This window comes from Lepidochelys kempii, chromosome 6 (genome assembly GCF_965140265.1).
Source record: "Lepidochelys kempii isolate rLepKem1 chromosome 6, rLepKem1.hap2, whole genome shotgun sequence".
NCBI lineage: Eukaryota > Metazoa > Chordata > Testudines > Cheloniidae > Lepidochelys > Lepidochelys kempii.
In genome coordinates, this window is record NC_133261.1 from 48,914,016 (window position 1) to 48,929,571 (window position 15,556).

The 15,556-nt window shown below is 42.2% G+C and overlaps 1 protein-coding gene across 6 annotated transcripts in view; it reads right to left on the reverse strand.

Moving 5' to 3' along the window:
- The window catches only part of NAV2 (neuron navigator 2), a 679,973-nt gene that overhangs the window by 217,277 nt on the left and 447,140 nt on the right, over nucleotides 1-15,556 (reverse strand). The gene's annotated exons all lie outside the window — the stretch shown is intronic.

The window sequence follows — 15,556 nt, forward strand, 5'->3', positions numbered from 1 at the left end:
AAAATAATGTTGAGGACCAAAGACAAGTAATGTATCGTGAAGAATCTTTCCTTAATTCACTCTGCACAATTCAGCCTGAGCACAATTTCCACTCCTGAGATCAAATTCAACCTTGGTGCAAGCAAGTGAAACCACACTGAACTTAATAGTGTCTGTTGTGCCTACAAGGGTCTCAGTAATAGGTAATTTTACATAACAGATATGCTATAATATGTAGGCACAATAAGATGACTTAAGGACGGCCTCATCTCTGATGTCCTTTTTGGTTTATGTCAAAATCCTAGTATGATGTTAAACCTTGAATTGTTATAATATATTAATTCTCTTTTACGCTTCTGGTTGCATTAAATAATCAAATTTTAAAATAAACTAAGCAGTCACAGAATAAAATCATATCCATCAAAATGTGAGTCACTTTTACTGGGGGAAAAAAGTCCCATCTATAGCACATCAAAGCTATCACCAGGAGTGTGACACATGTTAAGCACATATTTGCTTATTCCTGGGTGGAAGACCATTCCAAAAAGTCCCCTTTCAATATAGCAAGACACAGAAACTCATGCACACTGCAGCTATGCTTTTTTTTCCCCTTAAAGGACAAAAGGCAAGAGAAAGCATCCTGTGCACTTTGCAAGTGAGGACCCGGAGGGCTCTATTTTTTTTAGACCCCTACTGTGATCAACAGAGACTGAGGCTACCTTAAAAAAAATGCAGTGTTAGACATTCCCATACTCAATATTTAGCCAAGTGTCTCAGCATGCAGTTGAAGGAGTTAAGCTAGTGGCTGCCATAGTAAGTCTGGCATTGATCCAGATAATGCTTTTTCCTTCAGACTAACAGACAGCTGTGCTGAAAAATACCATGCTAAAGTCAAAAGATGTCCATTTGTTACTATAGGAACACCAAACAGATGTAATATTTAAACACAAACTTACTGAGTCACAAAGTCAAGGTAATAATAATAATGCCTAACGAAAACCAAGTCACAAAAGTTCCCTGCATCAGATTTCTCAGGACAACCTTCAAAAAGAATTATTGAAAATACACATCTTTATTTAACCATCGAACTATGATTCCAAGAAATCCAGTGCCTGGAAGTTATGGAGAAAAAATGTTTGTGATGCTTTTGATCTCTTCTGCACTGCTGTGTCTCTGAATTAAAAACACATTTCTAGGCAGCAAAACTCTGCATTGGGAAGGGAGTGCTCTAGTGACTAGACCCCCACAAAGTGAGAGGTTCTTGGGAGAGGCACCCTCAGAAGATTTATTGCGACCAGTCACGCTCATCTAGACAACAGTGGAATAAAAGTGTTCGGAGGACCAGGCTCCAGTGACTGCTGATTATCCAAAAATAAAGACAGTGTGGGGGACAACTAGGCAGCTTGGTGGAATTTCTCTGTAGGATGTTAGAGCTTGAGTGCAATTTCCACTCCTGAAACCAGATTCAACCTTGGCGCAACCAAGTGCAACTACTCTGAAGACAATGGAGTTACACCAAGGCTGAATTTGGCTTTGAGTGACATGTGACAGCATCATCAGCATCAGATAGGAAATGCCAAACAGCATTTAAAAGTGACCCCTGCAGTTAACTGACAAATTCGAAGGTGTGTCCTCTGCAATCTCCCTATGCGGGGTGGAGGGTAACTGTAGTGCTAACAGTGAGAAACTGCAGAGGTGAAATTTTCAGGTCTCTAAATAACAAAAATGACTTGAGAGACAAACTGGAAGGCAGGGCCCTAAGTCTCTGTTTTTGATACCTATAAAGCAGCAATTAAATACCTGGGGGTTAGTGAAGAAGGTAACTGCCCACTTAGTGATGTTACACACATAAGGTCAGATCCTCATCTCATGTAAATGGCTGCAGATTCAATTATTTCAATAATGTACACTTATATTCACCATATATACACCTGACATATGAATCATATTACACCTGTTCCAAGATTCCACTGGTTTCCAATTTGTTTTGGGATGCAAATGAAGAACAATTCTTTTAATTGTTACATCTCTTTATGGTTTGTGTCCTGGTGGCAACCCCCCTTTTGTTATTGATCCTGGCAGCTGAGGACCATTGACTCTTGAATTTACTTTCTCCCTTAACTTTAGAATCATAGAATCATAGAATATCAGGGTTGGAAAGGACCTCAGGTGGTCATCTAGTCCAACCCCCTGCTCAAGGCAGGACCAATCCCCAATTAAATCATCCCAGCCAGGGCTTTGTCAAGCCTGACCTTAAAAACCTCTAAGGAAGGAGATTCTACCACCTCCCTAGGTAACGCATTCCAGTGTTTCACCACCCTCCTAGTGAAAAAGTTTTTCCTAATATCCAACCTAAACCGCCCCCACTGCAATTTGAGACCATTACTCCTTGTCCTGTCCTCTTCTACCACTGAGAATCATCTAGAACCATCCTCTCTGGAACCACCTCTCAGGTAGTTGAAAGCAGCTATCAAATCCCCCCTCATTCTTCTCTTCTACAGACTAAACAATCCCAGTTCCCTCAGCCTCTCCTCATAAGTCATGTGTTCCAGACCCCTAATCATTTTTGTTGCCCTTCGCTGGACTCTCTCCAATTTATCCACATCCTTCTTGTAGTGTGGGGCCCAAAACTGGACACAGTACTCCAGATGAGGCCTCACCAATGTCGAATAGAGGGGGACGATCACATCCCTCGATCTGCTCGCTATGCCCCTACTTATACATCCCAAAATGCCATTGGCCTTCTTGGCAACAAGGGCACACTGCTGACTCATATCCAGCTTCTCGTCCACTGCCACCCCAGGTCCTTTTCCGCAGAACTGCTGCCTAGCCATTCGGTCCCTAGTCTGTAGCGGTGCATTGGGTTCTTCCGTCCTAAGTGCAGGACCCTGCACTTATCCTTATTGAACCTCATCAGATTTCTTTTGGCCCAATCCTCCAATTTGTCTAGGTCCCTCTGTATCCTATCCCTGCCCTCCAGCGTATCTACCACTCCTCCTAGTTTAGTATCATCCGCAAATTTGCTGAGAGTGCAATCCACACCATCCTCCAGATCATTTATGAAGATATTAAACAAAACCGGCCCCAAGACCGACCCCTGGGGCACTCCACTTGACACCGGCTGCCAACTAGACATGGAGCCATTGATCACTACCCGTTGAGCCCGACAATCTAGCCAACTTTCTACCCACCTTAGAGTGCATTCATCCAGCCCATACTTCCTTAACTTGCTGACAAGAATACTGTGGGAGACCGTGTCAAAAGCTTTGCTAAAGTCAAGAAACAATACATCCACTGCTTTCCCTTCATCCACAGAACCAGTAATCTCATCATAGAAGGCGATTAGATTAGTCAGGCATGACCTTCCCTTGGTGAATCCATGCTGACTGTTCCTGATCACTTCCCTCTCATGTAAGTGCTTCAGGATTGATTCTTTGAGGACCTGCTCCATGATTTTTCCGGGGACTGAGGTGAGGCTGGCTGGCCTGTAGTTCCCAGGATCCTCCTTCTTCCCTTTTTTAAAGATTGGCACTACATTAGCCTTTTTCCAGTCATCTGGGACTTCCCCCGTTCGCCACGAGTTTTCAAAGATAATGGCCAATGGCTCTGCAATCACAGCCGCCAATTCCTTTAGCACTCTCGGATGCAACTTTACTGACCCTCAGGCAATTTGTAAGGTGTCTTTATTTTATTTTTTAGGGAAGAGGAGGGTTTCCCCTGTGACCTGGGGCACCCACATGCAACAGGCCACACCATAACAGGTATGTCTGCCTCCATTTCCCCTTTCTTCCTCCCATGAAAGGAACACAGTCTTTCTCAATGTCCAGTTCAAAAGTCTGCTGGGGAAAATATATTTATTCTTGTACATGTACAACAGCCCACAGAACCCTCATGATAAAACCATTCTCCCAAAATGTAACAGGTTCACAACAGTTTTCCACGCCCACTCCTGGGATATCTTTTCCAGCTCACGCACCAGAGAGTCATTAACCGTCTGTCCCCTTACTCTTTCTCCCCTTGCTCCAGGGCCCCAGTATCCAGACCAGCCACCTGAGAGCTCCCAGATTCACTTTCTTCCCCTATGACTCATCTCCCAGAGCCCCAAGTCAGGTCTCCTGAGTGAGAATCCCTGCAGTGTTCCACTCATCCAAGCCTCCCTGTCTGAGACCTGGTCTACACTACGCGCCAGATCGGCAGGCAGCGATCAATCCAGCGGGGGTCAATTTATCGTGTCTAGTCTAGACGCAATAAATTGACCCCTGAGCGCTTTCCGTCGACTCAGCCGCTGCGGGAGGCGCAGGTGGAGATGATGGGGGAGCAGTAGCAGTCAACTCACCGTAGTGAAGACACTGCAGTGAGTAGGTCTAAATACGTCGACTTCAGTTACGTTATTCATGTAGCTGAAGTTGCGTAATCCCCCCCCCAGTGTAGACCAGGCAAAGTTAGGTCTGCTTAATAATGTATGTGTCTACACTGCCGAGTCCCTTCTGCCAACTTAAAGGGTTTGTAAAGTCAACTTCTGTACTCCACCTCCGTGAGAGGCACAGGGCTCAGTCGACATCCACGTGTCGACATGGGGATAATGTAGACACTGTGCTGTGTAATTCGAATGAATTGGCCTACAGGAGGTGTCCCACAGTGCTCTGCTGTGACTGCTCTGGATGGCACTTTCAACTCCACTGCACTTCAGCCAGGTACACAGGAAACAACCGCCCCCCTGTTAAAAAACGTTTGAATTTTCATTTCCTGTTCGATCGGTGTGGATAGCTCGTCAGCACAGCTGATAATGGATGCTCAAGGCCGCAAACGCGCTCCAGCATGGAGCACATAGGAGGTAGTGGATCTTATTGCTGTGTGGGGAGAAGAGTCTGTGCAGGCAGAGCTCCGACCAGGAGAAGAAATGCTGACATCTATGCCAAAAATTGGACACAGCATGGGGGAGAAGGACTACACCAGAAACACGCAGCAGTGCCGCATGAAAATAAAGGAACTTCAGCAAGAGTACCAGAAGACAAGAGAGGCGAACAGTCACTCTGGTTCTCAGCCACAGACACGCTGCTTCTATGAGGAGCTGCATGCAATTCTAGGTGGCAACCCTACCACTACCCCAAAACGCTCCGTGGATATCTCCCAGGAGCCCCAGGTGACCTTGGGCAACAACGAGGAGGACATTGTTGCTGAGGAAGAGGAGGAGGAGGAGAATGCGTGGCAGGCAAGCGGAGGATCCATTCTCCCTGACAGCCAAGAACTTTTTTTTAAATTCTGGAGCCCATCCCCCCACAGGACCAATTGTCAGCAGAGCGTGATGCCCGCAAAGGCACCTCTGGTGAGTACACATTTTCAATCAATCTGCAGGGGTTACATGCTATTATTTTTAATGTTGAATTGATGTCTATTGATTACCCTGACAACTTGGATCACAGCAGACCCCACAGTAGGTTTACCCACTCCAAGTTGATGCCCCACTGACTGGTAGCAGACTCGCGTTGCAAGCTTCCACAGAGCTATCGCCACTTGCTTCTCAGCTGTTAGAGCAGTTATCATTTTAGTATTGCTGCGCTGGGGAAAGTTCTTTGCACAGTTCCATGAAAGTGGCCTTGCGCATTCGAAAGTTCTGCAGCCACTGCTCGTCATTCATAGATTCATAGATATTTAGGTCAGAAGGGACCATTATGATCATCTAGTCTGACCTCCTGCACAATGCAGGCCACAGAATTTCACCCACCACTCCTAAAAAAGACCTCACACCTATATCTGTGCTATTGAAGTCCTCAAATTGTAGTTTGAAGACCTCAAGGAGCAGAGAATCCTCCAGCAAGTGACCCGTGCCCCATGCTACAGAGGAAGGCGAAAAACCTCCAGGGCCTTCCAATCTGCCCTGGAGGAAAATTCCTTCCCGACCCCAAATATGGCGATCAGCTAAACCCTGAGCATATGGGCAAGATTCATCAGCCAGATACTACAGAAAATTCTTTCCCGGGTAACTTGGATCTTACCCCATCTAAAAACCCATCACAGGCCATTGGGCCTATTTACCATGAATATTTAATTACCAAAACCATGTTATCCCATCATACCATCTCCTCCATAAACTTATCGAGTTTAATCTTAAAGCAAGATAGATCTTTTGCCCCCACTACTTCCCTCGGAAGGCTATTCCAAAACTTCACTCCTCTGATGGTTAGAAACCTTCGTCTAATTTCTAATCTAAATTTCCTAGTGGCCAGTTTATATCCATTTGTTCTTGTGTCCACATTGGTATTGAGTTTAAATAATTCCTCTCCCTCTCTGGTATTTATCCCTCTGATATATTTATAGAGAGCAATCATATCTCCCCTCAACCTTCTTTTAGTTAGGCTAAACAAGCCAAGCTCCCTGAGTCTCCTTTCATAAGACAAGTTTTCCATTCCTCGGATCATCCTAGTAGCCCTTCTCTGTACCTGTTCCAGTTTGAATTCATCCTTCTTAAACATGGGAGACCAGAACTGCACACAGTATTCCAGGTGAGGTCTCACCAGTGCCTTATATAACGGTACTAAAACCTCCTTATCCCTACTGGAAATACCTCTCCTGATGCATCCCAAGACGACATTAGCTTTTTTCACAGCCATATCACATTGGCAGCTCATAGTCAACCTATGATCAACCAATACTCCAAGGTCCTTTTCCTCCTCCGTTACTTCTAGTTGATGCGTCCCTAGCTTATAACTAAAATTCTTGTTATTAATCCCTAAATGCATGACCTTACACTTCTCACTATTAAATTTCATCCTATTCCTATTACTCCAGTTTACAAGGTCATCCAGATCCTCCTGTAGGGTATCCCTGTCCTTCTCTAAATTAGCAATACCTCCCAGCTTTGTATCATCTGCAAACTTTATTAGCACACTCCCACTTTTTGTGCCCAGGTCAGTAATAAAAAGATTAAATAAGATTGGTCCCAAAACTGATCCTTGAGGAACTCCACTGGTAACCTCCCTCCAACTTGACAGTTCACCTTTCAGTAGGACCCGTTGTAGTCTCCCCTTTAACCAATTCCCTATCCACCTTTCAATTTTCCTATTGATGCCCATCTTATCCAATTTAACTAATAATTCCCCATGTGGCACAGTATCAAACGCCTTACTAAAATCTAAATAAATTAGATCCACTGCGTTTCCTTTATCTAAAAAATCTGTTACTCTCTCAAAGAAGGAAATCAGGTTGGTTTGGCACGATCTACCTTTTGTAAAACCATGTTGTATTTTGTCCCATTTACCATTGACTTCAATGTCCTTAACTACCTTCTCCTTCAAAATTTTTTCCAAGACCTTGCATACTACAGATGTCAAACTAACAGGCCTATAATTACTTGGATCACTTTTTTTCCCTTTCTTAAAAATAGGAACTATGTTAGCAATTCTCCAATCATATGGTACAACCCCTGAATTTACAGATTCATTAAAAATTCTTGCTAATGGGCTTGCAATTTCTTGTGCCAATTCTTTTAATATTCTTGGATGAAGATTATCTGGGCCCCCCGATTTAGCCCCATTAAGCTGTTTGAGTTTTGCTTCTACCTCAGATATGGTGATGTCTACCTCCATATCCTCATTCCCATTTATCATGCTACCATTATCCCTAAGATCCTCTTTAGTCTTATTAAAGACTGAGGCAAAGTATTTGTTTAGATATTGGGCCATGCCTAGATTATCCTTGACCTCCACTCCATCCTCAGTTTTTAGCGGTCCCACTTCTTCTTTCTTTGTTTTTTTCCTATTTATATGACTATAGAACCTTTTACTATTGGTTTTAATTCCCTTTGCAAGGTCCAACTCTACTTGACTTTTAGCCTGTCTCACTTTATCCCTACATATTCTGACCTCAATAAGGTAGCTTTCCTTACTGATCCCTCCCTTCTTCCACTCCCTATATGCTTTCTGCTTTTTCTTAATTACCTCTCTAAGATGCTTGCTCATCCAGCTTGGTCTACAACTCCTGCCTATGAATTTTTTCCCCTTTCTTGGGATGCAGGCTTCCGATAGCTTCTGCAGCTTTAATTTAAAATAATCCCAGGCCTCCTCTACCTTTAAACCCATAAATTCTTCAGTCCAATCCACTTCCCTAACTAATTTCCTTAATTTTTGAAAGTCAGCCCTTTTGAAATCAAAAACCCTAGTTGCAGATTTATTTTTGTTAATCCTTCCATTCAGTTTGAACTGAATTAGCTCATGATCACTTGAGCCAAGATTATCCCCTACAACCATTTCCTCTATGAGATCCTCATTACTCGCCAAGACCAGATCTAAAATGGCATCCCCTCTAGTCGGTTCAGCAACTACTTGTTGAAGGAATCCATCAGCTATCGCATCTAGGAAAATCTGAGCCCTATTATTATTACTAGCACTCATCCTCCAGTCTATATCTGGGAAGTTAAAGTCTCCCATGATCACACAGTTTCCATTAGTATTTACTTTATTAAAAACATTAAAAAGGGCTCTATCCATATCCAAATTAGATCCCGGTGGTCTATAGCACACCCCAAGCACTATCCTAGGGGAGGCTCTAATAGTTTTCTTCCCCAATTTAATTATTGCCCAGACAGACTCAGTCATATCCATTTCATCGCTTCTTATTTCTTTACATTCTATCTCATCATTGATATACAGTGCTACTCCACCACCTTTACCTTTATTTCGGTCTTTCCTAAACAGCACATACCCTTCAATACCTGTAGCCCAGTCATGACTACTATTCCACCAGGTCTCTGTTATACCTATAATATCTGGTTTCACTTCCTGCACCAGTAACTCTAGTTCCTCCATTTTGTTACCTAGGCTCCTTGCATTAGTGTACAAACATCTTAATTTTTGCTGTTTGGCCTCACTCACATTCTGTACCCTATTAGGCACGGTTATTTTACTACCAGTATAACCTATTAGACTTGTATCTACACTGCCCTTCCTCCTACCTACAGCTGTATCCACTCTTACTTCATTTTCTTTCCACTCTATGCTAAATTCTGGCGTGGAGATTACCTGGACATCTCCCAACCATCTCCCCCAAATTCCTAGTTTAAAGCTCTCTTAATCAGTTGTGCCAGCCTCCATCCTAGAAGTCTATTTCCTTCCCTACTCAGATGAAGTCCATCCCGAGAGAACTGTCCTCTATCCATGAATGCCTCCCAATGGGAGTTATCATTTTAGTATTGCTGCGCTGGGGAAAGTTCTTTGCACAGTTCCATGAAAGTGGCCTTGCGCATTCGAAAGTTCTGCAGCCACTGCTCGTCATTCCATAGCTGTATAACTATGCGGTCCCGCTAGTCAGTGCTTATTTCCCAGGCCCAGAAGCGGTGCTCCACCATGTCAAGGTGATGCGCAACTGTCACCAGCATCTGCGAATTGCTCCACTTCACGGCTTCCAGCAGGGCTGCTTGGGTAGCATCACATTGTTCCGTGCGGCGGCTCCTGCTTCAGCTGAGCAACTACTGCAGGATAAGGCATGAGGTGTTTGCAATGCTCAAAACAACAGTGTACAGCTGAGCGGTGTCCATGCTTGCCGTGCTATGACGTCTGCGCAGGGATAAAAGGCACAAAAAAGGCTTGGATTGTTTGCCATTGATTTCAGGGAGAGGGGAAGGGAGGAAAGTGCATCATGGGAGGCTAATGCCATGTTCCCATAACCAGCCGCGCAAATGTTTTGGTCCTATGAGGCCCTGGAAGCCCAACCCAACATTCCACTCTGCTCCGTGCACTGTGGGATAGCAGCACTCTGTGAGTTGATACAAGCCCTGCTCTGTGAGGATGCGCTTCACCGACCCAATGTGCATAGTGGGGACATGCAGAATCAACTTAAATCGGAGACTCAATGTCAATTTAAATAAAATCGACCTAATTTTGCATCTGAAGAAGTGGGGATTTTACCCACGAAAGCTTATGCTCAAATAAATCTGTTAGTCTTTAAGGTGCCACTGGACTCCTTGTTGTTTTTGTGGATACAGACTAACACGGCTACCCCCTGATGCTAATTTTGTAGTGTAGACATACCCTGAGAGTCCTATCTCAGCTCAGATAACATCCCTCCAGGATTGAGCCTTTGTTCTGGGCTCAGCTTCCCACAGCCCTCCACTCAGGCCTACTGCAAGAGGGCATCTCACACATTATTTAGCAGTTCACTTTGAAGTACAAATTAGACAGCTCATCTCCATATAAATCTATATCTTTCAGAGCTGTTATGCTACTGCACCAAATCTGTGCTGCACTAAAACCAAGGTATTTTACAACAAACCTTTGTAGTCACCTATATAGTGAAAGGTTACTTTAACCAACTACCCACCCAAAGTGAGGGTTTACACCTACTTTAATGTGGGAGAGTTCAGCCCCCAAGATCAACTACAGTAGAGAGAAGTATTTAATAGAATGGAAACCGCATGGTGCACAATAGAGTCTACACAGTACTCTTTCTACAACCATTACTTTTAGTAGCCAACCAAAAAATACACACACTACAATCTGGTAAAGTGAGATCATTACAAAATGCATAATATTTGCATTACTCACCCCAGGCCTTGCAGAAAAACCAAAAGTGTTATCCTCATCACCACCACCACCAATGGTCATCGTCCTGGCATCTCCCACATACCAAGGCATGCAGGCCACAACACCTTTTATAATGTGTTATGCTGATGCCCGCTGGTGTCCATACACACCTTTGAAGGTTTTAACTCCTTTTCCTTATTTGAATTTCCATGCCCCTCTACTTTTGGAGTGCCCTGTTTTTCATAGGCTAACTCATTAGTTCCCCTTATACTCATTAACATTTCCACCACCTTATCACCATATTAATAGGCAGTTACCTTAAGAAAGTCTCCAACATTTCACCTTGGCTACATTTCACCTTGGTGTCTACTGATCTCTCTCAAGACGTTATCCAAACTCAGCAATTATTTCAGAACATCAGCATATCACAAACACAGAAAAAAAGCTACGCAGGTTTATTATTAACTTGCTTATGTTAACTTATCCTGTGTCCGATGGCCTAATTTTGCTAAGCTAAATATTTTACAGGCCGGAGTTTTGTACGCCCTGTGTTATAACGTTATTTAATATTGATGTTTCACCTCTATATCCTAAATATACCTGATATCTTTTATATTTGGCTACATCTTCCTCTTCCCATTGCTGAATTAGGTTTTCCTTGCAAGTTAAAGTCAACATATTGATAATATGGGCCTGATCATTACTCAATGAGTCGTGCCAATGATGTTAATAAGTGCTGCAGGCTCTAGCCCATACTGGACGAAAACAGACTAACTCTGCACAATCTATAGCCAAATAAACAATAAAAGACTGAACTCCCTCCTTTTACCCATGCAACATGATAGGATATCTGCATCACAGATATTTCAGAGTATTACAAGCCAACTTGTTACAGGTCAATGCATAGAGGGGAGAGTGCACTCCCTCCTTGTTGTCGTGACCTCTTTTGCATAGACAGATACACAAGAGTGGTCACCATTAAAAATGAAGAATCAACATATGACCACAGATACCTCATGGTTACCACAGCTATTTCCTATTCTGAGTAAATGGGAAAAGTGTAGTCTCTCTGCCCAGGCTACATTGCTTCCTGTGTCTCCAATATCTCCTCTGGGATGTCCCTCTGCTTCCTCAGACTTAGCATGGATCAATCAAACCCTCTCATCATTCTCTCTACACTTTCCCTCTTCCTCGCTATTAACAGCTCCTTTCTCCTCCCACTCCTTCAAACTCATATGACACTGGGGTTGTCTTTGGTTATCCATGCTCTTGCCAAATATTGTCACTATACTACTTCCTCTTTAACATTTCTAACATCTGTCCCTTCCTGTCCATCCACACTGCCAAAATCTTGGTTCACACTCTGGTTCTCTCTGATCTCAACCTCTGTTAACACCCCTTCTTAGGCCTCTTGGTCTCTTACCTTGTGCCTCTTTATTTTAACTGTTGGATAAATGATCTTCCTTTCCCACTTCTCTGACCATATCAGCCTCCTTCTTAAATCCCTTTACAGCTCCTCATCTCTTTAAAACTCCTCATCCTGATGTTGAAGGTACAGCACAGCTCTGCCCCAGCCTATATATCAACACCTTCTTTCTCCCGACTTCCTACTCTGATGCTCCACTTATCTCCCCCTACTTCAGGCTTTTTATCATCTGCTGCCTATGCCTGCAACATCCTCATTCTCCCGCTACACCAAACAGCCTTTACCTTCAAATCCCTATTTTAAAAAAAATCTCTTCCTTTACATAGCTCTCCACCACTGACGTCTACTCCTGTGTTATTGTGCTTCTTTTCTTTTCTCTGTCTTATTCTCCAGTTTAATACTCAGATCTTTCAAGCTTCAGACGAATATACACTTTGCATGTTCCTTATGTCTTGTAACCATCATCTCTATCTTCACTCTTTCTTATGTGTTGTCGTAATTTCCTATGTTTATGTAACAGATGACCCCATCCACCAATCTAATCAGGGTGGGTGGATGCCTGTGCCCACATGGAGCCCCACAAGCCCTACACACAGACTTCATTGAGGTTTGGGACTAGTGTTAGTATCCACAGGGACCAGATGGCAGGATCAAGGCCTCAGCTATTCAGGGTAAAGAGCTTTATCTCTGTTTTCTCTTTAGTGACATGGAGATGGAAGGCCCTAGATAAATATGAAACAGAATAAGATGATTTCAGATATCGCTGTGCACTGAAGTTTGCAAATGCTGGGTTTTTTTAATGGAGACCACTGTACATTAGATATGCTCACATATAGAAAGCTGAATCTGTATAATGACATCACTGTGTCACAGAAGAACTTCATTCTATCAGCAGAACTGCTATTTATACATCACAATTCACTGAAATAACCTGTGCCTTTCATTGTACTTTACTCTGAAGGAAGTTTCACTATGTCAATATTCAAAGATTGTAAGCATCATTAAATACTCAGCATCTGTTCCCTAAGGAACTAAGGTACAGTGACTTCCTATAAGTACAACAGATGATACTATGGTATCGTAAACTCTGCAGAGTGGCGGATATCGAGTCTTTAATGTCAGCCATTGGACAGTGAAAAAATAGATCAATATAAGATACGAAAACAGTTGTCTTGCTTCTGTAATGCAATAGTATTAAGAGAAGGGCATCCCTTGCCATGCTTCACTGGCCCATGTTTGTTTACAATAGTTTTTTCTACAACATGCACACAAACAGGAAATAGATTTTTTTTCCTTTGGTTCTTCAAGAATGAAGCCATTTTCTGACATGTTTCATTCTACGCAGAAAAACTACAATTGTAGGGATGGTCTCTGAATTTATATACATGCTCAATTTACCATAAATTGTCTTCATGTCAGTTGGAACTAATCACTGTCAATTGCAGGCCTTTGTTGTTCTATTTAAATAAATATACATTACATAAATACATATGATCCAGAAAAATCAGTTCTTATATAGTGGACAGTTATGAAAAGGCATTTAATAGTATTTATAAAGTCGTACAGTTTCATAGTAAACTGTGCTGTATTTCTATTTGAGAGGCAGAGATGAAAGCTTCTGTCATGTGCCTTTTCCAACTATTGAACTTTAACATCCAATTGTTAGAAGCTGCAATGTAGTTATACACAGCTGTGACTGAACAATTAGGTAAAAAACTAGGGCAAAACTGTGTGTCCTGGTGTGAGTGGGAGGGCTGGGAGGACACAAGGAACTTTCTCCCCCATGATGCCACCTGCACAAGGGCCAGGCACAATAAGAGTCCCTGCGCTTTGGGGAGGGCAGGGACTGCTCCCTCTTAGTGTCATCAGAGGTGGAAATTACCCAAATGGGATGAGTGGAGATGAAGCCCAATCAAGTGCATCAAGGGATGCAGACTGCACCATCCAAATTAACAGTGTTGATCTTAGAGAAAGGTTGTGCCCACTGACCCAAGGCAAAAGATTACAAACATTACACCCTCTGGTTTATAATGTATTATATTCTTAGAGCACAGACACTGATAAACATTGGCCTTTAGTGTTCAATCATGGATAACCCCATGGATATGCACATCAATGCAAGGGACAGCCATGATGATTTTGTGTTTCCATTGGTAAAGAACTGGAGTGTCCCGCACTGACTATGGTGCTAAGCATCCTAAACGGAGTGGGACAGGGTAGACAGCCCTGCCCCAGTCCATCCTTCTGCACACACCAGCACAGGGTCAGTACCTTGGAGCAGGAAGTGAAGCAAGAATACCCCCTTTTCACATGTTACGCAGCTCCTGCTCTAGCACGCACGCTGACAACCATTATGTCCAAACCTGACTTATGCAACAACCCTTGGTGTCAGCTCTGGCTGCAAACACCAGAACAGATACTTTAGTTCATAGAGAAAAAGTGAGTTAATCTAACTTTCAGTTACAATGTAATGGATTTTTTTAATGTATTTTGGTATCGCCTGTAGCTCATGAATGAAATTCAGTTCTTACAATACACTTGTGAAACATTAAATTACATTGATCTTGAAAGTTTCCTCAATTATTTATACTTTAGACAGCTGCTGTGGCTACAGCAAGAATAGCAGCCAATCTCTACCAAGGAGTAAAAGTAGCAAAGATAAATCTGTAAAGATGTTTTTCTTTTTAAGGAGTGGTTGCTCTGTGGATAAAAAGAGGATAACCTCAAAGACCGGGGGGAGGGAGATGGAATAGTAAAACACAAAGCAGTTTCAGGCTCTGGGATGGAAAACTGCTGCCAAACCCTTAACCCTTCAGTGGGTTCCATCACCAGATAGAAACAAATTGAACACACAGCAAAAAAATTTAAGAACTAAAACCACACACAAAAAATGGTATAGAAGTTATACTAAAATAATCCTAAATTCAGTATCCAGCTGTAATTTGTACATATTTTAGATTTAATGTCATCACATTGATTCTGTATAAAAATACAGAGGAACAAAGGCATCTGTTTAAAATATCATAAATTAAATAATTTCCTTCTTACAGTACATTTTAAATAATCTTATTACTGCCAATATTCTCAAATATCTTGTCTAGAATATTAACTGCACTGTCCCTAATAGCAAACATACTCATCATGTACTGTATACTTTGAGTTCTGCTACTGTATCTTTTGGTGCTTGTTTTCAAAGATTAAATACAAACCAGATAAGTGAGAACATTTTACAGATAAAAACCCATCACTGAATCAAAAAAGACAATAGACATTTTAACTTTTTCATTACAACTTCCAAAGACACATTTGCAAATTCTTTTCTATTTTGGCGTAACCACTGTTAATATATGAAAAAATTCTGTCTTTTGGGAAGGACCTAAAATATCGAGATGATCTTAATAGAGCCTAAGAGATCGTAGTCCTTTAGCCTTGAAATTCTTAATTTTATTTGGAGCAACCTTGACAAAAAGCCAGTTGCACATCTACTTTCCTGCTTCTGTAAAAACTGTTTTCAAATAAAAGCACAGTATTTACATTTTGTATATTCTTATTTATACAGAGTATCACAAAAACATTAAAATATCACAGAAAGAAAAGTTATGTACCTTGTGCTAATAGATTCAGATCCTATCTT